The sequence below is a fragment of the Malaclemys terrapin genome, chromosome 2, assembly GCF_027887155.1.
Source record: "Malaclemys terrapin pileata isolate rMalTer1 chromosome 2, rMalTer1.hap1, whole genome shotgun sequence".
Lineage (NCBI taxonomy): Eukaryota > Metazoa > Chordata > Testudines > Emydidae > Malaclemys > Malaclemys terrapin.
Window position 1 is genome coordinate 106408509 of NC_071506.1, and position 21809 is coordinate 106430317.

Genomic DNA, 21809 nt, shown 5'->3' on the forward strand with positions numbered 1-21809 from the left:
GGAGCATAAGCTTTCGTGGGTGAATGCCCACTTCGTCAGACGCAGGACCCTCTGTTGCACTGTATAGAGTGTTAATGTAGATTCTATAAAATAGCTTCTAAATCAGACTTTTTATGTACAACCACTAACACTTATATGTATATTTGTAGTGCAGCGTGTATATTTAAACATATAATTGTGGATAGCATGGCTGCAAAATCTAAGAGGAAGTTTCCAATTATCCTGCCCTAACTACATTGTTCCTACTGGAAAGATATTGCAATCAGTAGATTAACCATAAATTAAATGTATATATAAAAAAGTATCCTGCATTTTACATCCTAAATTAAAAGAGATGTAATTAGGGCCCTTGAAAATAATTTTGGCTAGTGCTAAGTTTATACCAATAGCTATAGCAGCCATTTATCTCAGGCACTTCCACCAAATTTGGCTCATCTACTGGTCTGTGTTTTAATCGTGATATATACTTTCACGTTCCAGTTGAAAGTATCCATTATACACTTGAACAATCAATACTCTATGGAGAAGTTTTTAAGGCCAATGTAGTTTCAAATTATTTGGGTGTTACTGGCAAAGTGCCAGAGGCATACAAATTCTTCTGAAGTGTATTATTTTATATATTGTCAATACACACACACACACACACACACACACACACACACACACAGCTGACCTGACTGGTACAAGTCCGGTCAGCAGTACAGCGTGGTTAAGGCCTGCCCCGGCTCTTGGAAGCAGCTGGCAAGTCTCTGCAGCCCCTAGGCATAGGGGCAGTCAGGGAAGCTGCACGCACTGCCCCCGTCCCGAGCGCCGGCTCCACAGCTCTCATTGGCCAGGAACCGTGGACAATGGGAGCTGCGGGGGCAGCGCCTGTGGGCACCCACCATGCAGAACCATCTAGCCGCCCTTGCACCTGGGAGCCGGACAAGACAGCTGCTTCTGGGAGCCACAGGGAGCCTGCCTTAGGCAGCTCCCGGTCGGCAGTGCAGCAGGGCTGAGGTAAGCCCGCACCCCTCATCCCCTCCCCACACCTGAACCCAGGTCACAAACCCCCTCCCATACTCTAACTCCCTCCCACAGCCTGCACGCCAGCCCTGAGCCCCCTCCCACACCCCAAACCCCTCATCTGCCCCATGCCAGACCCCTGCCCACACCCCAACCCCCTGCCCCAGCCCTGATTCTGCTCCCGCACTCCAAACCCCTTGCTTCCAGCTCAGAGCCCCCTCCCGCACCCTGAACCCCTCATTTCTGGCCCCACCCCGGAGCCCGCACCCCAAGTCAGAGCCTTCACCCTCTCCCACACCCCAACCCTCTGCCCCAGCCCAATTAAAGCGAGTGAGAGTGGGGGAGAGCAAGCAACGGGGGGGGGGGATGGAGGGAGTAGGGCCTTGAACAAGAGGCGGGGCAAGGGTGTTCAGTTTTGTGCAATTATAAAGTTGGCAACCCTAACACACACACACACACACACACACACACAGAGTCAGATCTCAATTACAGCACTGCAAATTAGGAGTAACTCTCCTGCTGATTATTAATTTACATTGTCATGATATTCAGGCCATTGTATTATACACATACACCAATACATAATCTTAAGTAAGCATGGCAATAGTGTTAACACCACATTTACTAAATTTTATCCTCATTTTTCCCCTGAGTTAGCTTGGTTGTTTTGTGATTTTTTTTCCATGTGCATGCACACACATGCAAAGTAAACATTTGAAGACTGACAAAGTCCTTATTATAATCAAGCCCAGAGACAACTCACATCAATGGCCCCTAACAATAATGTGCAAAGGCATATCCTCCTAATTTATGAGATGGTTCAGAGAACTGATAAAAAATTATTCCTTGATTTAAGGATTCAGATTAGACTATAAGGTTTGGAAATAATTAGTTCTAGTGCCTGCTTAACTTTCAGTCTACTTGTAAAATTAAATAGTGTTTTTTAAAGTGCAAAAATGTAAACTGCTTTGATCTGGTTCATACAGTGCTTGGTTCAGCTGCTGAGTGGCCTCCAAGAACAGCAGGAAGCAAACTATTTATGGAGCTGGAATTTTAGATAATTGTGTTTGGCGCAATCTCTCTGCAAAACCAATCTTGTTTTCTTATTTTGTTATATACAGGATACCACATGAGAGCACCTTATAAATGCTTCTATCAAATACATACATGCATATGTCTATGGTTAAACTGAAAGATCAGTGTTCAGATTTCCCTTGAATTAAACTAACAATGTCTAGACCAACTGCTTCAGCCAGTCCAATTATAACTCTCCTGTAAAGAAAAAGTGAACAGCTGCAGGGAAAGGAAGGCAATCACAGCTGCCTTAAAACTTATTAAACTAAATTATGCTGGAGAATCTACAGCTGAAAAGGAAATTTTTTCAACAGTAAATTCTCACGTATTGAAAGATTGAGATATTTTAGCAGCAGGCAAATTTATCTAATCCTTTTCTCTTTAATCTTCACCATAATTTTGCAGGACTACGGGCCGCAGTTTACATGAGCACTTACTGAGCAGCAAGCTGGCATGTAAATAAATCTACAGCACGCCACACGCTATCTGTCTGTGTGGATCCTGCTGATGTACACTTAACGTTCCACTGCAAGCTTTGACGTTCAGCTGTTTGAAATCGCAGTACATTGAAGTGCACTAGCGAACTTTGAGTTTGCAGCAACAGGGTCCACGCTGTAGAGTTACACACCAGTTTGCAGTGGAGTAGGTGCTCATGTATGTAGACATGCCATCAGTTGCAAACGTTCAAATCTGGAGTAATTACAATGAAGCTAATAGAGTTGCTTCAAATTCAAATGGGTGTACAAGGAGAGCTCAGGCCTACAATTTTTACTGACCAGTCCCAGAAAAACTAAAATAAAAAGGTGAAAATAAAAACACCAGGGGAAAAAAAAAAGGATAATTATCTTTATACACTTTCTACCTTTATTTACAGAGGAACCCTCAGAAGCATTCAAACAAGATTCAAAAGAGACAGGTATACACTGGCTTAGGTTATAATTTCCTCAGAGTAGAGAATATTCTTATGCTCTCTTTTAGATTAGTATAGATCCTGAAGATAAAACAAAAACGTGTGTTTATTCACATTTAGAGTACGTTAGAATTTTGCTCATGAGCTAGATCTACAAAAAAGACAAGTATTTGTTCATATTACTGTTCTTCATTAAAAACCAGCAACGTATTACAACCCCACACACACAAGTGTAACCAGACATACATTAGCAAATAGACTGTACAATTTGGAAAAAAAACTACTAGACGTTGTTTCTATGCAACAGAAATCAGTTGCACAAATTTTGTTGGCCCGTAGGAAGGATTAGTTATGAATATTTGTCACTTGGATGCAAAAATGTTTGGATCTAGATTCTTTTTTGGCCATAAAAAGTGGTGAACCTAAACCCAAGCTTCATTAACAAGGAGCCCTAGACCAGCTGCATGAAGAGACATCTGGCATGCCAGTCCTCTCCCACGGTCCAGGAATTGGGCCTCAAAGCTTGCAAATCCAAATTAGCAATCTTTGGGTCCAGCAAACAAAAGCAGATGGCCCAGCTTGTTTCCATTTCTACCCAGACCATTGGCCCAACCCCATTTACTACAACATCACTAATCTCACCTCGTGGGTGCCAGTGTGTGTGTTATTTACACAAGTACTCCTTTCAGAAAGGTGCAGTGTCAACATCATCAAATCACACCCTACAAGAGATCTCCCTTTCCCTCTTCCTCCTCCCCTTTCCCTCCACACACCCCCCCCCAGGCATCAGGTATTTTTAATGTATCATGGCGTAGTAAGCATTGGACAAGTGTTCTTTGTATTCAAATCACATTCAGGTTTCTTCAGGATCTAGAAAATCACCTATCTGCTCCTTGTCTTGCCTGGTGAGTGACAGCAACCTTAGAAATGGGAAACACAACAGTATTCTTACTGCAAAAAGTGAAGCCATAAACAACTACAACAAAAGCCTAGATGAAAAAATAGAAATGTCTCAATCTTCAGTCCTGCCAAAAGAACGAACAAATCAGTTCATTACTGAAAGCCTGAGAAATCTGCACTATAATTCTGTGATGCATATTCCTAATTGTATTGTATTCACTGACTGGGACGGGGGGGGGGGGGGGGAAACACACCTACTGTCAAGGTTCCTTTTTTACCAACTTATCGGTGCATGCCCTTGACCACAGTACAAAAAAGCATTTACCAGCACTCTGCAGGTGAAAGGCTATTCTGCAGTATAAATTGTACATCTTAGAAACAGCATATTTTTAGCACTGAAAAGCTATTCAAGAATTCCTGTATCTGTAGGCTAAGTGGTTTGCTTCAGCCCGGGGGCCGACAATGCTGATATTTCAAGAAACCTAATCTCTTAATGATTGGGATCAGAGGAATGGGTATGGCCATGAAAGAGACAGCTTGAAACAGGCCTAATCTCAGGCATATCTGAATTTACAAACAGAGCAGAGAGTCAGCATTGCCACCAACATTGTTTCAACTGACTGCAATCTGTCTATCCCAGGGTGGTCCATCCAGCAAGATTGAATTCCACATCCTATCCCACACTGAAATTTCTTACTCACGGATACCTTCTCATGACAGAATTATCACATTTGTTCTCTTTGCACTGAATGCAATGGAAATGTGGGACTGCCATTATGCAGAACTACCACTGTGAGGTAAGTAGGCATCCCTTCCATCCAACAATGGCAGTGCAAACCCCCAGAGACAAAACAAACACTCCCACTTGGCTTTGCTTTATCTGGAAAGCAAATATGAGCCTGCCCATGACCATAGATTTTCCTGGTTCTGCCTTGTAACTAGCTCACCTCTGCATTAGATTCCAGTCTATAAAGTACAGACTCTTTCTATTCGTTTTAAAAGACTGGATATTATTTTTCATGGAAAATCCAAATGTTTTCCAATTCAGGTCACTCCCCATATCAGTGAAGCACAACACTAATCAGTACTGGTGCACGCACTGTGGCCTCTGCTTTCCTTATCAGTCCATATCATATGTAACAGTATATTTTTTTTCCTTTTTTGTTTTTGTAATAGTGCCTTGCTGGATCTTCTCAAATAAACTAATCTTCCTCTGCTTCTTCACAGATATTTCTGTTTGCAAAAAAATACATAGTAATTAATAAAAAAGGATTTGAAATTGTGTCAGCTATAGGGATCTAAACCAGCATAATAATCCTTTAATGTTTAATTTTGGATTGGGGTAGGGAGTCATTCTATAAACCACAAAGATCTGTCAGCAACTGTAACTGAAGTCCAGAAATATCACACCGGCACCTGCAATGCTGGTTTCCCCTGCCTTGATTCCAACAGTAAAGGAAAGGGCCACCCTTACTGGCATAGTAATATAATGCAATAATGCTAACTAATTTCCAAGCCTTTTCAGCAATAATTAGGGTTTGGTAATTGACCCAATTAACATGCCATTTGTGGGTCACCATTTTCTTAGTAATGCTCATCGGTAAGAGGTGACATTTGGGGGGGGTTAAAAGCTGATGTGTTTTTGTTGCAGAGAAAATGGGATGACTATGACTATACTTACTTATCTAGAGGGGGGAAAAGGTCACTTGGCTCCATGATGGGTTCACATAATTATCTGGACACACAAAATGCGGCATTCTAATTTTTTCCTGAACAGAACAGCAGTGGCTTTCAGTCAGCGATAAGTTTAGTCTGTGGGAGTCTGGTTTTAGATCACTTTTCTGTTTGGTGTTGCTTTTATTGACAAATATAACATACAGGTAAGATAGGGGTGATGGACGCAAAAATGGAGAGGGAGTTTAAATAGATTTTGTAATGTGTATTTCATGGGTTTAATCTATCTATCTATCTATGCATTTCTAATGCAGTCATCATCACAAAACCTAAAATCTGAGACTTCCAATAATAAAAACAACTAGGAGACGTCTACTAGGATCTGAGTGGAGAAGAGCAATCTCAATTTAAACTTGACCTACAAAGCTAAAGGGTGACTCCAGTTCTGAAATATACCAAGTCAGAAAGATCTTTGTTTATTGAATTGTCCTAGCATAAAGGTCCATTCTGAATGGCAGAATACTTGTTCTTATAGTTAAGTTTTGGATAACAAAAAAAAAAAGAAAAAAGAAAAAAGAGACTCTATACAACTTATGAATGCTGTTTAAGATCATGAACTCTGTATGTATCTTTATCAGACTGCAAACTCCAATTTGAATGTGAGAGCTAGTTGCCTTCTCTGTTGTCTCTTTACCTCCATGTTGGACTGCGATTTCAAGCAGTAGTGATAAAGGGCTGAAAACAATATCATTAAATCAGGACAGTCCTCTTTACAAATACAAAACATCCTATAGAATATGCCAGCTCCTGCTTAGGAAAACTGGTTTGTTGGGGGAGAGGTCGTCTTCCCATGAAGTTACATAGTAGGGGTCTGATCTCTTGAGGAGGTTTAACAGAGTCTCCTGGCAAAGGAGATTGGAAGGTTATAAAAAGGGCAAGAGCTACTCTGTTTGGGATCTTCAGCCACTTCTACGAGCTCAAGCAGAGGGTAGATGTGGTAGGAATCTGATGAGGCAGAGGGAATCCTCCACACTTGAACTCTGACTGTCCCCCCAAGGACTACCAAGGGAAGAGAGAGCTAGAGTGAGGGGCACAGCCTTGAGAAGGGAGGTTGTTTTCTACCTCAGCTGCACTCTGTGCTTTATCTATTGAGTAAAGAACAACGGTGATTTAGAATCCTGTGCCAAGTCTGCCTGTATTTTACATGCTACACCTATCTCATGCTCTTGAACGATTAACCTGTGGACCCAGAAAACCCACATGGCTGGAGTTCTGGGAGAGGATGTGTTTAAGATATGGGAGAAGTCTGAGGGGCCAGCACTGGTCTCAAGTGCTGTGCAGTTTGACCACATGGTCTCAGCTCTGAGGGAGTGCTGCTGGACAGAGGGTCTGCTCCCTGAGTGTGTGCTGCCATGCCTGGACTCTGTTCAGACTCCAGAGGCTTAAACCACATAGGATCCATTGGTTTGGGGAGTGGCCAAGAGGGATCGCTTGACTAGTTCTGTGACAAGTAATGTAAAAATTGCTACATATAGTAGCAATAATTATGCGTATCTGCAATAATAAAACTACAGTGATTATTTGCTCTGAGTGCCTATTGCTAAGGTATCTTAATAAATGGGAGATCATTTTACAGCTAACAAAATGACTAGGTTTAAACTTTAATGCTGTTTGAGTGCACAAGTGCATGCATGCACACATGCTCTGAGAGCAAAATTTAGACGATGAGGTGAAGATTTTCAAAATTCCGGTGGGAGCTGCTGGGAGCTCAGCACTTCTGAAAATCAGGCCACTTAGTTTGGTACCTAAGATGGACTTAGGGGCCTACCTTTGAAAATCTTGACCTACATTATATTTTAAGAATTGTGCACTCAGACACTGAAAGGCAGAGATATAATTCTCAGTTCAAACACGGACTCTAGTGACACACTAAAAACTCAAGATGGATACTACAAAAAAGGAGAATTTGGCCTCTCCAAAGAGATTCTGCCAACTTTGATTTACACAAAACTACCAATATGTTGATTGTACAGTTGCCAGAAGTCCCTTATTACAAGGGATGTCCTTATTTTTTTTAATCTCTGTACAACAAGATTGGGAGTTGCTTAATGCTGGAAAAAGCAGGAAGTAATACCCCTGCTGAATGTAGACGAGTACCGCTTATTAAAAAAATAAATAAATATCAGGAGGAGGAGTGGGGAGAGGGTACTAAGAAAACAGTCCCTTATTTTTGAAATACAGCACTGACAACCCTAGCCTTGATTCTCATGTTCTCATAGCATTTACAATAGCAAGCATTGCAACAGGAACTAACAAAAGCTGATCTTATTGTGAATCATTTGTATGTATTAGGACAAGCAAGCCCTGCTGTAAGAGTAGAAATAAAAATTAAGGCTGTCAAGAGATTAAAAAAATTAATTGTGATTAACAGTCTGATTAAAATGACAATTAAACAGAATACCATTTATTTAAATATTTTGGATGTTTTCTATATTTTCAAATATATTTATTTCAATTACACCACAAAATACACAGTGCTCACTTTATATTATTTTTATAACAAATATTTGCACTGTAAAGATAAACAGAAGAAATAGTATTTTTCAATTTATCTCATAGAAGTACTGTAGTGCAATCTAGATCATGAAAGTTGAACTTACAAAAGTAGAATTCTTATTTTTACATAACCCCCTTCAGTTGAGTGAGCCTTTGTTTGCAAGGGAGGATGCAGCGGGGGAGGAGAGACTGGTGCAGGGAGGCTGATCTTGCCAGGCCCCTGTTCTCTATGGTCGTGTTTCTCAAACTTTTTGTGCTGGTGATCCCATTCGGACTTAAAAAAATTGTGACCCCCTATCTTCAGCCATAGGAGGCTCGGGGCTCCAGTCCCCTCCGCCCTGGCTCCTCCAGCCACTAGGGTTGTCAATTTTGGTTGGATGTATTCCTGGAGGTTTCTTCAGGTGACAAAATCTTTAATTAAACATTAATTTTTAATTCCTAGAGAGTCCAGCCCAATCCTGGAGGGTTGGCAACCCTACCTGTCGCCCACGGAGCTCTGGGCTCCCGGCTTCAGTGCCCCCCACGCCACCCCCCATCTCCTGGCTGCCTGTGGAGCTGCAGGTTCAGCCTCCCTCCCCACCCAGAGGTATGAGATTAACATGTTAAATGTGTTAATTTTGCTCTCCGTTAATTGCAGGCATTAACTGCGATTAATTGACAGGCCTAATAAAAATACTGGTGCAAGTCTGAGGTATATTAGGCCCATGCCAGGCAATTTTATGTGGGTCACATGTCAGTTGTCAAGGAAGCTCATAGAATGCAGATTCTAGAATTTTCCCTAAAAAGGGGAGTCAACTAAGAAATTCTGGGTGGCAAGCTTGCTTGGGGTAGATCTGAAGTTAGATGCTCAACCAATGAGTGCACAGAAAGATTCCAAGTTTAGCTTAACAACTTGGCTCAGTTGTTCCTCTAAGGCAGTGGTCCCCAACCTTTTTGTGGCCAGTAGCACATTCATGTTTTCAGAAGAGCGTGGCGGGCGCCAACAATTTTTCAAGGCTTATTTTGTATTTGTACATTAAATAATACAAAAATCATATTTAATATTACATAATATATGACTGCAGAGAGAAGAGAGAAGCCAGAGAGAAGCCCCGGAGTACTCTGTCCCCAGCAGGTGCGGGGCCCCGGCTTCTCTCCCCTGCTGGGCACTAGGCGAGCCCCGTGCCTGCCAGAGACAGAGAACAGCGGTGCCTGCAGCCCCAGAGTTCTCTGTCCCCGGCAGGCGTGGGGGTCGCGGCTTCTCTCCCCTGCAGGGCACTAGGCAGCCCCCGCAGCTGCTGGGAACAGAGAACACCGCGCCCGCAGCCTGAATTCTCTGCCCCTGTCAGGCGCGGTGCCGCGGCTTCTCTCCCCTGCTAGGCAATAGGCAGGCGCACATAAATGCCCCGGCGGGCACCATGTCGCCCGCGGGCACCGCATTGGGGACCACTGCTCTAAGGGAGTGAATAGCAAGTCAGGCTGCAAGGCTGATTGCAGAGACTTCAAAGGAACAACTTGTTCAATTCTCAAGACACAGAGCATAGAGAAATCTAGCTTATGGTTTTAGAGAGATTTTTATTGGTTACAGTTCAACATAATTGTAGTTTGGTATTCCTGAATATGTTTCAGTAATTTCTTTTTTTATACCTACAAATGCAGTTCAGTTAGCATTTCCTTGACTGATTTCTCCAAGCTACCATATACCAAAAGGAGAGGGAACACAGTAGAATGTGAGTCTGCCTTCAAAGCACACTAGTCCGTATTATTAGAGGGATGCATGCAAGGGTAACGGGATCTATACTAGCCCGGGAAAAAATTAAACATTTAGAAAAATAATTTGTTAATTATTTTTGTCCTAGATTTAAAAAAATGCATCAAACTGTATTGTATAGCCAATGGAGTCGTTAGAGATCAGAAGTTTTGTACAGTCTCAAATCATCGAGACTACTATGGTCCTATACTGTAATTACTGAAGAGTGTTACTTTAGAATCATTTGGACCAAAAGTTCTATTTTAATGGTATATTTGTGACTTTTCTGATCCAGAATGGGTTCAGTGACTATATGCCACTAACCTGGATATTTTCATGAGAACTGTACCTATTAATGGGGCAGTCAGCCTGAAATCTTGACAACTGAAAAAAGTTGAAAGTAATTTCAGGTACTAAACCTGCCCCTGATCACTATTCCTACCCCACCCCACCCATTTTTGTGGATTTACAATCACATTTTCCTATTTTCAAAATGAGTGTCTCTCTCCTGATGCTGTGTGAAAAACACACAGAGGACGGGGAAAATGACTAGGGCCCCAGTCCTACAAACGTGAGCATCTTGAACTTTAAACACAACAGCAGTGCTATTAGTTTCTGTAACTTTGTTTTATAGTTTTGGCTTCAATGGGACTAGTCATGTGCTTAAAGTTCAGCATGTGTGTAAGTGTTTGTAGGAACAAAGTTTAATTGATTTTACCCACAGAGTGCTATCAAATTCACAGAACAAACAATAGAGAAAAAATTCCTAATCTCTTTCAGTTATAACATCCTAAACATGGGTGGCAGATAGGGTGACCAGATGTCCCGATGTTATAGGGACAGTCCCAATTTTGTGGTCTTTTTCTTATATAGGCTCCTATTACCCCCCACCCCCTGTCCTGATTTTTCACACTTGCTGTCTGGTCACCCTAGTGGCAGGTATCTGAGGCAAGGGTAGGCTTTGCCTTCCCAAACAGCCTAGCGTGGTCCCGCCCATGCTCCGCTCCCAGGCCAGGCCCCCTCCTGTGGTTCTCAGAGCATTCTGCATAGCTGGCCACCCGGCGCTGGGGCCGGGGGCCGCGGTGGAGGTGCTCTGGTCTCCTGCAGGAGGGAGGTGCAGAAGGGGGGCAGATGGGGAGGGGCAGGGCTGTGGGCACAAGGGGGAGGGGCCGGGGTCTAGCCTCCAGCAACGGCCGGGTCACCAGCTGCCCACGATCCTAAGTGTTTCTTGTAACAATAGTAGGTAACAAATTTCAGAGAAGTGTGATTTTCAAACCGACTACGTGCCTTTAACAGTGGTGCATTTTTCCTGCTGTTTCAGTTGAGGCGCATTAGACATGCATGGATAAATTTGCCAGGTGAAGTGGTTTAGATGGCAAGTCCCCCCTCCCTCCACCCCACGTCCAAACTTGGGAGGGGGGGAGAGAGAGAATCACATGCCACCATTTTGTGTATTAAGCACTGGTAGTGTGAGGTCTTCTGGGCGAGACACGAAATGAAGGACCTTCCCCTAGAATGGGTTCCTGAAGCTCAAGGCTCTTTGTGACTACTTAACAATGCAGCCAGCCCTTCCACATCACCTATCATCTGAGGTTGGGCTGCAAGAGTCTTTGTACCATAATTAATCCCCAGGAAACTCTACACAAGATAGATAATGAAATACCTTCAACTGGGACAAGCAGCAATTTATAATACAGGCTTTCAGGCCAGAAAGATCCCTTTCTTTAGGTACTTCGGTATAAGCTGCAAACTGAAGAATTTCAGGAACCAACTGCTGCAGGGTTCAACACATTCACCTGTCTGTGCTTCAGACAATAACCTGCCAAAGCAGACAGAAGACTACTTGGACTATCTAGAAGACATGTAACTCAGAGCCACCTTCAGCACTGCCAAAAACAATTCTTCTGACTAAACTGATTGAGCCAGTAGCAGTGATTCAGCATTAAAGAAAATAGGCCTTCCCAAGGGCCATTTTTTTGGGAAAGAAAATCTGCAACAGTTCACAAGTGAATTTAATTTGCCATACTATATTTTAACAGTCATCTCTTCAGACAATTAAAATATTGTATTGCAAATTAAAATTGCTTATGCCTTGTTGCAAGTCTTATTACTACAAATGTGGTCCCCAGGAAGCACTATTAACTTTAATGGCAATTCTCCGTTCCTGGCACATGATGAGTCATCCTCAAAGTAATCCAAAGGTCATCTCATTGAAGGTGGAAAGAGAAAAGAGGATCAAACAAATAATGACAGGGTATGACAAAGATGTGCAAGAAGGAGATACACAAGGAGAAAGCAAAAATAAGGCTAAAGGGAAATTAAAAATAAAGAATGCTGTGCCATTTGCTTAGAGGCAAGTATTCTGCACTGATATACAGGCCTGGGTTCAATTCTCAGCCTCTGTCTCATTCTCCCAGGCTCTCGGGGTTGGAGTGCTGTTGACACAATGTTCTCAGGCCCTGGAGGAAGGGGCAGTACTTCAAATTGATCAAAAGAAGGATTATGGCAGGTTCTAAAGGAAATTCCTTCAATCCTCCTCAAGCTGGAAGGATGGGACTTTACAATGGAATTGGGGGAAATCATTTAAAACATTTTAGGAAAAACAATCAGCTCTGTTAGTAGATCTTATTTCTTGCCTTTGGGCTCTGCTGTGCTGTGGGCTTCAGGTAAAAATGTCTGCACTCTGTTTACATTACATATTACACCAGTGGAGATGCTCGACTACAGAATTTCTCTAAGTTCAAATTTTGCTATGGTAGAAGCAGCCAATGAAAAATGGATCCCCAATAGCCCTGCCTCAGTCACTGCACACCATTCAATACATGTACTGAATGATTCGTGGATCATGGAAAAATAGTAGTATGTGATAGGATAAATGCACTGTATCATAATACATATGAACAGGGGGCCAGAGTTAAGGTTGAGATTTATTAAAACAATAGCACTAGAATGTTCTGTCCCAATTTTTCATTAAGACACCAAAAGACACTTCTGCCAAATTTCACCTTTATTCCCTCAGCCAATATAGCACCTGGGTGGTTCAAATGTCAGAAGATTTTTACAAAAAAAAATAATAATTAGAGAAGTATATTCCCCCTCTTCTCTTAGTAAAAAAATATAATAAAATAAAATAAAGCCTAAACCCTATTCACTCAATACTTTCCAAAAAAATCACTTTCAGCAGAGGCCAGGCCTGGAAAACTTAAATGATAAAAGTTTCAAAAAGTTACAAGCAAATGAAAAAAAATTAAAATGCAAACACTTAAGAAACCTTAACTATAGCTATTGTTACATATTCTAGCTATAATTTAGTTTACCTCAACATAATTCAAAATCCATCATCACATGAAACATGAATAGTAAAATAAGATCACTTTTTACTTGCAGGAGTAGAAAGCAAAAGCAGGAGCCACACCTGGTGTAAAAAGGAGCTACATTGATTGGCACAGGCTGAAGCTCTGGACTGAGAAAAGAGATGTGGATAGGCAGTTGAGGTACATACAGAGAAAGAAAATGGTGGCTCCATTTCTCTGAACTCTCAGCCCTCAGACAGGACCCCTAGCCAGATCCACATGATACCTGCCCCCTTCATTAAAAAAATCCTTGTGTGTTGCCCAGCTGCCAATGAATAACAACTGTTTGCTCTAACGCTATGGGAGATTACCAGGCACCTACTGAAGGATCGTACTGAGGAAGAAGGGGATCTTTATATGAGCTGCCGTTGAGGCATCTGGGCCAGTTCTTCTATACTCTGATCTTGTTCATCTTTCCCTAGAACAGATATCTTATTATAAACAGCGTCAGCATACACTATAGACAAGTATTTTACTGTGCTGCTCTGTTAGCTTCAGAAGAGTATGGTCTCTATAGAAAGGCATCATGTAACTGTTAGGGATCTACTAGAATTTTATTTTTCCTTAGCAGCCCTCTATTAAAGATCTGAGAGGGTTCTGTTAAACCAGTTTCCAAAGTGAATTTAGCCACTTGAATCCACTAGTAAGTATTTGCAAAGGACAGAAGCTCCCAAACATACAACATTTCTAACTCAAAGTTCCTGATCTACACCAAGCTTTAGCCCACCAGCGTCTTCTCCATTTAGCTCCTTCACACACTTTTATTACATTGTGAGCATTTCAGTCAGAAACTAGGGTCATAAACTTCTCCACTGGAAAGCATTTATAGCTATTTGGACTGAATTATTCTGTTCAAGAGGTTATAATAATAAAGGAAGCTTACAAGCGTACTTCTTCCAAATCCTAGTATGTCACTGCCAGTTTGGAAAATTGGCTCATTATTTATCTTTGTTTGGCTCCTCTAGATTCCCAAATTTCTTGCTTTGAAGCTATACTGGACAAACAAAAAACTTAAAGTTACCTCACATTAGCATCGGGAAGAATATAAAAAATGTTACTTCTCATTTATTCCAACTTCAGATTCACAGTTGAATATAAATATTGTCAGAGTTTCAAACTGTATTAAAATGTTAAAATCCTGCCAAAGTTTACAGCCTAGTTATATCCTGCCACAGAAAATTTGTTCTGTTTTTCAATTTTATGAAGTGTCTGGCAAGAAACAACCCAGCTCCTTACATTCATATACATACATGATTACTCTTATTTCACTGTAGCCTAATCAAACTGGCCAACTCACTTTCTCTACTCCCAAACATGTGCATCATCGGGGGTGTGCACAAGGGGGAGCAAGCAGGGGCACGGGCCCAATCCCCCCCCAATCATCGACAGGGGCACAAAACTCCTCTGGCCATAGTGGGAGCTGACAGTTCCTCCAGCCCCAGGGCTGCAGAGGGGAGAACGAGCTCCTCGGGCCCTGGGGTCATGGCGGGGGCACAGAATATGCCCCTCCAAAAGCAGTGAAATTTTAATTCATGTGCATGCCCCTGCACAACATATACCATCTCTCCATCATCCATTCCTGCACAGCAGAATGTAACAGCAGAACTTTTCCTCCTCCTCTAGTGACTGACTCACTCAAAAAAAAAAAAAAAAAAAAAACCACACACACACACACACAAACAAACCACACATGCACGGTCCTAGTAGGGTCAAGGACTTTTTATTGAGGCTTTTCACCCTCTTGCACTCACTAAAGTTCTAGTCCCATCCCCTCATTCTAGTGCAGACATATTTTAATAGCAACGTCCTCGTTTCCAAAGAAACAGCTTGTCCCTCTGCCTTCTACCTAGCCTCAGCACATTTAAAGGAGCAAGTGACCCAAACCTTCTCTAATTGAGAGTCCTGCAATGTACTATGAGCTCCCATATGAGCCATCAGAACAGTCAATAAACTTCAAATCATTTTTTCAAAGAGGAAGGACTTACGTGAATGTCACATCCCACTCTCAACCCACCTATGATGACTCACTTCACCAGCTTAACCTAGAGAAGGCCCAGAGCTTTGAAGAGCTGAATAAGAATAAGAACTGCCTTAAAGTTTTCTGTTCAGCGTGTAGGCAGGGACAACGGCAAACAAGGATAGATGTGCTCAAAATGAAATGCTACACAGCATCTCTTCACTGGGGATGAGCTCTTCCCCCTTCGGACTAGGAGTCTGTCAGCCAGGGAAGAATTTTGAAAGAGCTGCATTGCAGCCCAATAGTATCACGTTCTCTCTGAATGAGCTCCAGAAAGGAGCTGTGTTAAACAGAACAGGAAGGGCCATGCAGCCCCAAAACTATCCCTGTATATGGGAAAAAAAATAAGAAAGGGATAATCAGGAGAAGATTAGACTGGCTCATCCTCTCTGCTGAATTCTAGCAGTCTGTGAGTCAAGGAAGCCATGACCCCCACTTCACTTCTAAAAAGTTTTGTTTATTTTAAACCTGTCTGGTAGGCCAAGCCCAATGCCTGTCCAACACCCTACTCTTGTCTGAGCTGGAAGTAATTCCGGCAGGCTGTGAGACTGCTGGGAGTTATGAAGTGCGGGAGCAAGGAAACTCATTCGTATGAATGCTTAGTCTCCTTGCCCTAGGGTAACTCTACAACTCCCTGCTACCACAGAGCTGGGTTTTAAAACATTTGTTTTGGAATATGAGTGACAAGTTATCCTTTCTGCTGAGTAGGTTGGCCTTCTAAGGTGCCAGCTTCTGTGGCCTTCTGGGGTTTGTGCTGGATCATGCTCCTAAGCAATGAGACCCAACAGGCAGTGCATGTTTTGGCAATTATATCCTTGAGAGGTATTTATAGCCACAAGGCCAAAAGCTGAGTTACTTAAACCACCCAAGCAGCACCAAAAATCACATTGCAGTTCCAGGTCTCGAGTTTCTCATGGCTAATCTGAAATATAATTCAGCAATAAATAGGAGGGAAATTGTCTCCTTTATACATTGAATAGGCACTATTGCACAGGTATGACAACCAATCACAAAGCTCCATTTGCGTCCAGCATTCTAGACAAACATGTATTACTGATAATCTTATGATTTAACAACATAAGAGCATTTGTGCATGTGACAGAATTGGGGTTTAAATAAATTTATTCATGCAGAGAGGCTAATTTATGCCTCTTTCTTCCATACAAAATATAGGGCTTTCACCACTGCCTTCTATCTTTGGCAGTCTCTTGCTGCAGTCTTGGCTTCTTCCCATGTCAATTTGATAGCTTTCAGTTCTGCTTCTGCTGTGTATTTCCAAGTTGTCCTTGGTCTATCCTGTCACCTCTTGGTCTGGGGATTCCAGTCCAATGTGTGTCTTGTTAGGTTGTTTGGTTATTTCTTCCATGTGCGTCCTACACACCCACTTTTTCCCATAATTTCCTGTCCTATCAGTTTGTTTCATCCTCCTCCAGAACAATTCATTTCAGATTTTTTTCTGGCTATCTAATGTTCAGAATTTGTCTAAGGCATTTGTTTATAAAACCTTGAACTTTAGATAGTATGGTCTTGATAAGTCTCCAAATTCAGCACCATATAGTAAGACAGATTTTACAATGGTGCTAAATATTCAAAGTTCAGTTTGGAAGGCCAGGTTTCTGCTTCTCCAGTTCAGCTTTAGGGTTTCAAAGGCATATCTGCCTTTTGCTATTCTGCACAAAGAAACATCACGGATATGTAGGAATGCTCTTAAGCAAAGCTTTTATAGAAATAAATGTCTTTAAAAGAATAAGTTTCTTGTATGTGAACATTAGTCACACTTAAGAGATCTTAGATGACAGCAAATTGTTCAGAACCTTCAGAAATCCACACATGGCAACAGTGTAATACCTTCTAGAGACCCAAACCATAAAGTTTCTTACTGAGGTGATAGGATTGTGCGTCCAGAGAGGCAGGGCCGGCTCCAGCTTTTTAGCCGCCCCAAGCGGCGAAGCGGGGGCGGCGAGAGGGGGAGATAAAGCCCATCGGCGGCAGCTCAATCGTGCCGCTTCTTTCTTCTGCGGCAATTCAGCGGTGGGTCCTTCGCTCCCTCTCTGGCGGCACCTCAAAGAGGAAGAGAGGGACTGAGGGACTTGCCGCCGAAGACCCGGACATGCCGCCTCTTTCCATTGGCCACCCCAAGCACCTGCTTCCTTCGCTGGTGCCTGGAGCCGGCCCTGCAGAAAGAGAGGCACTAAATATGCTGTAGTTCCCCCAGTTAGTTCATCCATTCACCTGCACTAGCATTTTCAAAAAATACAGCCACTTATCTGGTCTTTCAACTGAAGGGCTGGTGTTTATGACCCCAACTACCTATATGAAAGAACTGGAAAAATATTCAGTAAAGGGACAAATTCCACTACATTTCTGTGCACACCCAGACAGGGTCGGCAAAGCAGAGCTTTCTGCAGCAGATCTGGCTGAAGCAACTAGATTCAATTTGGGCAGGTGGGCTGACAAAAGAAAGAAGATAAAACAAACTAACTGGTAAATCCTTCAGTTGTTAATTTGCTGTATCATATGTTGTCAGAGTCACCACATTTTTTAAAAAAATTTCTCACTGATTTAAATAGAGACATATGTAAAGAGCAAGAGATGGAACTTTTTGATATTTTCACTGGCATTTTGTTGCTGTAACATAAATACTACTACTATTGGAATATATCCAGAAAAAAATGGAAGGCAAAGTTGTGGGGAAAATTAATGAACCACCACACTAAAAAGCATATTGCCAGTTTCCTACCTGAAGAATATTCATCAATCCTTGCTGTCCTGTGACAATGCTTCAGCAACCAGGCGAAAGAAAGAGATATGGCCAATTCCCTGTACATTTAAAAGAGAAACATAGGCATGTTATACTATGCAAAACCACAAAACTAACTTTCAATAGGACACCAATAAACTGATACAGAAAAATAAAGACTTGCCAAAACTGGTTCATATGTTTCCATTGAAATTATTATTTTGGGATGGCTTGGTGTTGTATAGCTAATTAAGTATTTTATTGCACAAATTCAGACAGAATTGTGGTGTATTAATGAGATCAGGGTGACTTCATTTTGGATAGAAAGCTCAGGGCAAAACAAATGCAAAACAAATCAGAACGATAAATAATAATTAAAGCAGAAACCAGCAATGAATTCACCAGATATATCTGCTATGAAATGGAATAAAAATAAAAGCCATCTAAGTTTAAAGATCTGTCTCCTATGCTGTGCCCAGAGAGATGCTTGTTCTTGTTCGTTTACACTGAAAGCAGAAAAAACAGCTTTACAGTTCTCATAGGAGAAGGAAGAATGGTTTGCAAATGGTTCTAGAGAGAGAGAGAATGACTTGTTTATTCTAAATGTGAAACATATGGTTTTTCTCAAAGCTTTGTTCTATTTTTAATTTCAGTTGGAAAGCTCTATCTTCCTAAACTGTCTTCGTATAAAAAATATTTTTGAATTTTGAACACAACATTCTCCAGATTTATGTTCTGGATATAATATTATCACACAAATAAGACAAGCTTCTGCAACTCAGAAAAGTGACAACACAGCAGAAGTTATTTTTCTAATCAAGTATTAAATTGGTAAAACTACTCAGATTCTCTACTGTGTTAATGTTAGATACATCTCCTTGATTACTGGAGAGTAACCATGCAGTAAGCTATTAAATTAACCTTGCAGATTCAATGCAATGCAAACCTCTTCCATATTTGCTAGCATGTCTCCTTAAACCTCGTGGGCAAATCATGCTTTCTAGGGCACCGAAAAGGTACTACTGCATAATATACTTGGGAGGCTGATTTTATGAACACCAGTGCACATTTTATTTTAAATAAAACCCATATCACACATTTCCCCCCCTTATGTATATCACAGAATTATCGTGGACTAAGGTGAGAGACAATTTCTCACAGGAGGTCCTATCCAATTTCCTAGCAATCTGTAACACATGGAGGAGTGTTCTGTCACTGTGATACAGCTACCTTAGTTGTCAGTCTCACCCTAAATAGAGATAGCAAAGCATCATTCCCTGTACAATCTAAGGGATGTGGCTGCATTGCTCTCAATTTTATTTCTGTGTTAGTAAGAAATGAAGCATATGAAATCCACTCACAAATATCTGGCTCTCTTTTATAAAGCTTACAACACCACCTCTGATACCAGCACGCTTAAGAATATTTTCATTTAAGGTTGAGGTTTTAACTCCCTCTGACCAAAGCAAGAACGTTTAGAGTTGTAACTATTCTTAACAGACATCATGGGCAGCGGGTATAATACGCTGCCAACCCGCTGCCGAACACCTCGGGGACCTTCAGGGGCAGAAGAAGCTGGCACTTGGGGTGCTAGCGGCTCAGGCCTGGCGGGGGGGGGCAGCGGCTTGTCGGGGGCAGCCTTCAGGGCCAGGAGGGGCTGGCAGCTCGAGGGGCCAGCCTGGCGCTAGCGGGGCTGGCGGCTCGTCCAGGCAGTTGCAGCCAGCAGCTCGTTACCTTGCTACAGTTTCAAGCTCAACAGCGTGAAAAATCACCTCTGGTGCTCTTCCCAAATTTGGAGACTCCAGGAACACATAAAGTCCAAGGATAGTGACCACAGACACAATCACAAGTACAAACTCTTTTTCTGTACTACAAGTTTTATTAAAGCAATAAGTAATATTACAATTACCCATTCATACAGAAATCCTACAAAAACCCATGCAATGACTAATACTGTAGACTTATTCACATCCTCAGAAGATATTCTAGGTTCTGATGGATCTCTCAGATGATCATCAGTAGAGGGATGGTTCCTGCTGGGGTTTCCTGTGGGGTCTTGACTTTTACCCAACCAGGGAACCTCTTTTATATTGTTCTTCTCATCTCATCTAATACATATGCATGAGGGGTTTCAACCCTCTTTTCCTTATTTGTACTTCCACAGTCCATGAATATTGGGTTGCCCCCTTTTTCATAGGTTGTTTCTTAGTTCCTTGTGTTCTTATTAGCATCTATGCACAACATGTACTCTGCAGTCAGGAAGGACATTCCATGATGTCACAATCAGGTGTCTTGTGATCTTGGACAATAAATCGCAGTTTATTAGGTTATGTTTCCATAACATTGTTTTACAGTAATGTGCCAACAGGCAACCTTGTGACCTTACTGCCATAGGGTTATTCCTAGGTCACCCACTCATGTCAAGCATTTTAAAGCCTATGGCCTAGTCTGGCTAAGGTAAAAATTTTACAGGCTTCAGTCTTTGCATTTCAGGTCATGCTTGTTTATATTTATTTACACACACACACACACACACACACCCCCCGTTACTTTACCAGACCTCTGTGACTTCTTTGGCTTCAGCCAGGGCTGTGAGCGCTTCCCCCCCCCCCCCCCCTCTGCTCATCCCTGCAATTCGGGCTGTGAGCCGTGCTGACCCACAGCCAGGGCTGTGCTATTGGAATTTTCTATCTTTTGACTGCTTGGTTACTCATACCAAACAATGCATTCACAGTAGTTTTAGGCATTTAACTTCCTGCTTTGTTTTTTCTGAGAATAAGGGGAAGAAGTATTAGTATATGCACTGCCTCCTGACTTTACCTCAACTGTACCTTAACCAAGCAGTCCTATATCCAGAAGGACTTAAGTGAGGCCTCCTTAGCTCAGTAGTTGTTAACTGAGCACAGGCCAAGGCTGAACGTTCACTGCAAGATCACTATGATTGTACATTTTTCATCACTGTCCACATATCTTAATCCCAGAAAGGAAAATCCTGAAGAACCATTTTCTCAATCTCCTTTATAGCATATTTGCACGACTTAGGTGGTATAGAAGAACCATAACCCAGATGCAAATGACTAGCAGAGAATGCCCCGTTGAAGGGAACTCCCTATTGCTACTTCCTCTGCTTCCCGCTCTGGGCAAAAGAAGTGAGTTGGAGAAGGGGCAGAGTGTTTTGGGGTGATTTTTTTTTCCATTTGTTTGGTTTTTTTAGGAGCTTCAGAGAAGAACTCTGCCAAGTCAATCCTCCACTTTTGCAGGGTCCATTAAGGACGCTCTGACACTTGCAGAATTTACAAGCTACTCTGGAGTACCTCTGACAGAGCTGATGGAAGAGAAGATCCGAGATTTGGAGATGCAGGTAGACTCTGTGATTGAGTTTCGAAGGGGACTCAAGCAGATGGAGAGAAGGCAAGAGAAGACTAAAAGGAAAACTCAAGTCTCACAGATGCAAGCTAGACTGGAGAACATTGGAGGGTAGACTGCTGGGTAAGGAAAGTGGCCAGTGGAGGCATGTGACTACAAGAACCAGACAGAGGAAAAAGACCAGCTTGTGAAGGAGAAATAGAGCTCAGGAACAGATTTGCTGAGTTTGAAAATGAAGAAGGGGCATAGCAACCAGTAACAGAAGGTGGGAGGGCAAGGAGGAAGAGGAGTCACTAGTCCTACAAGAAGGGAAGAGATATCAATGGAAATAGCCAGAGTTTGAAGCCCCAGGACAGAGGATGACTCTCATAAGATTGAAAGGGAGAACAAAAGACAAGAGGACTTGCTGCAACACCAGGAAGAGGCAAGTCAACGTAAATGCTGATTCCCTACAAAGAAAAATGGACAGGCCTCTGTCACAGAGC

General features: G+C 42.2%; 1 protein-coding gene and 1 long non-coding RNA gene across 6 annotated transcripts in view; one reads left to right on the forward strand and one right to left on the reverse strand.

The window, feature by feature from the left end:
- LOC128832548 (uncharacterized) overlaps positions 1 to 21809 on the reverse strand; it is a 419194-nt gene that overhangs the window by 289591 nt on the left and 107794 nt on the right. For all 3 annotated transcript variants that reach the window (XR_008444003.1, XR_008444001.1, XR_008444000.1), the window contains exon 3: positions 17959 to 18038. This is a non-coding gene — a long non-coding RNA (uncharacterized LOC128832548). The remainder of the gene's footprint in view (positions 1 to 17958; positions 18039 to 21809) is intronic.
- LOC128832547 (uncharacterized) overlaps positions 1 to 21809 on the forward strand; it is a 98297-nt gene that overhangs the window by 12583 nt on the left and 63905 nt on the right. Inside the window, exon 2 of one of the 3 annotated variants that reach the window (XR_008443999.1) lies at positions 4530 to 8011. The exons of 1 other annotated variant lie outside the window; for it this stretch is intronic. The gene's annotated coding sequence lies outside the window, so the exon portion shown is untranslated. Of the gene's footprint in view, positions 1 to 4149; positions 8012 to 21809 lie in introns of those variants that run through there. One more of the 3 variants, XR_008443998.1, reaches the window with a different exon arrangement.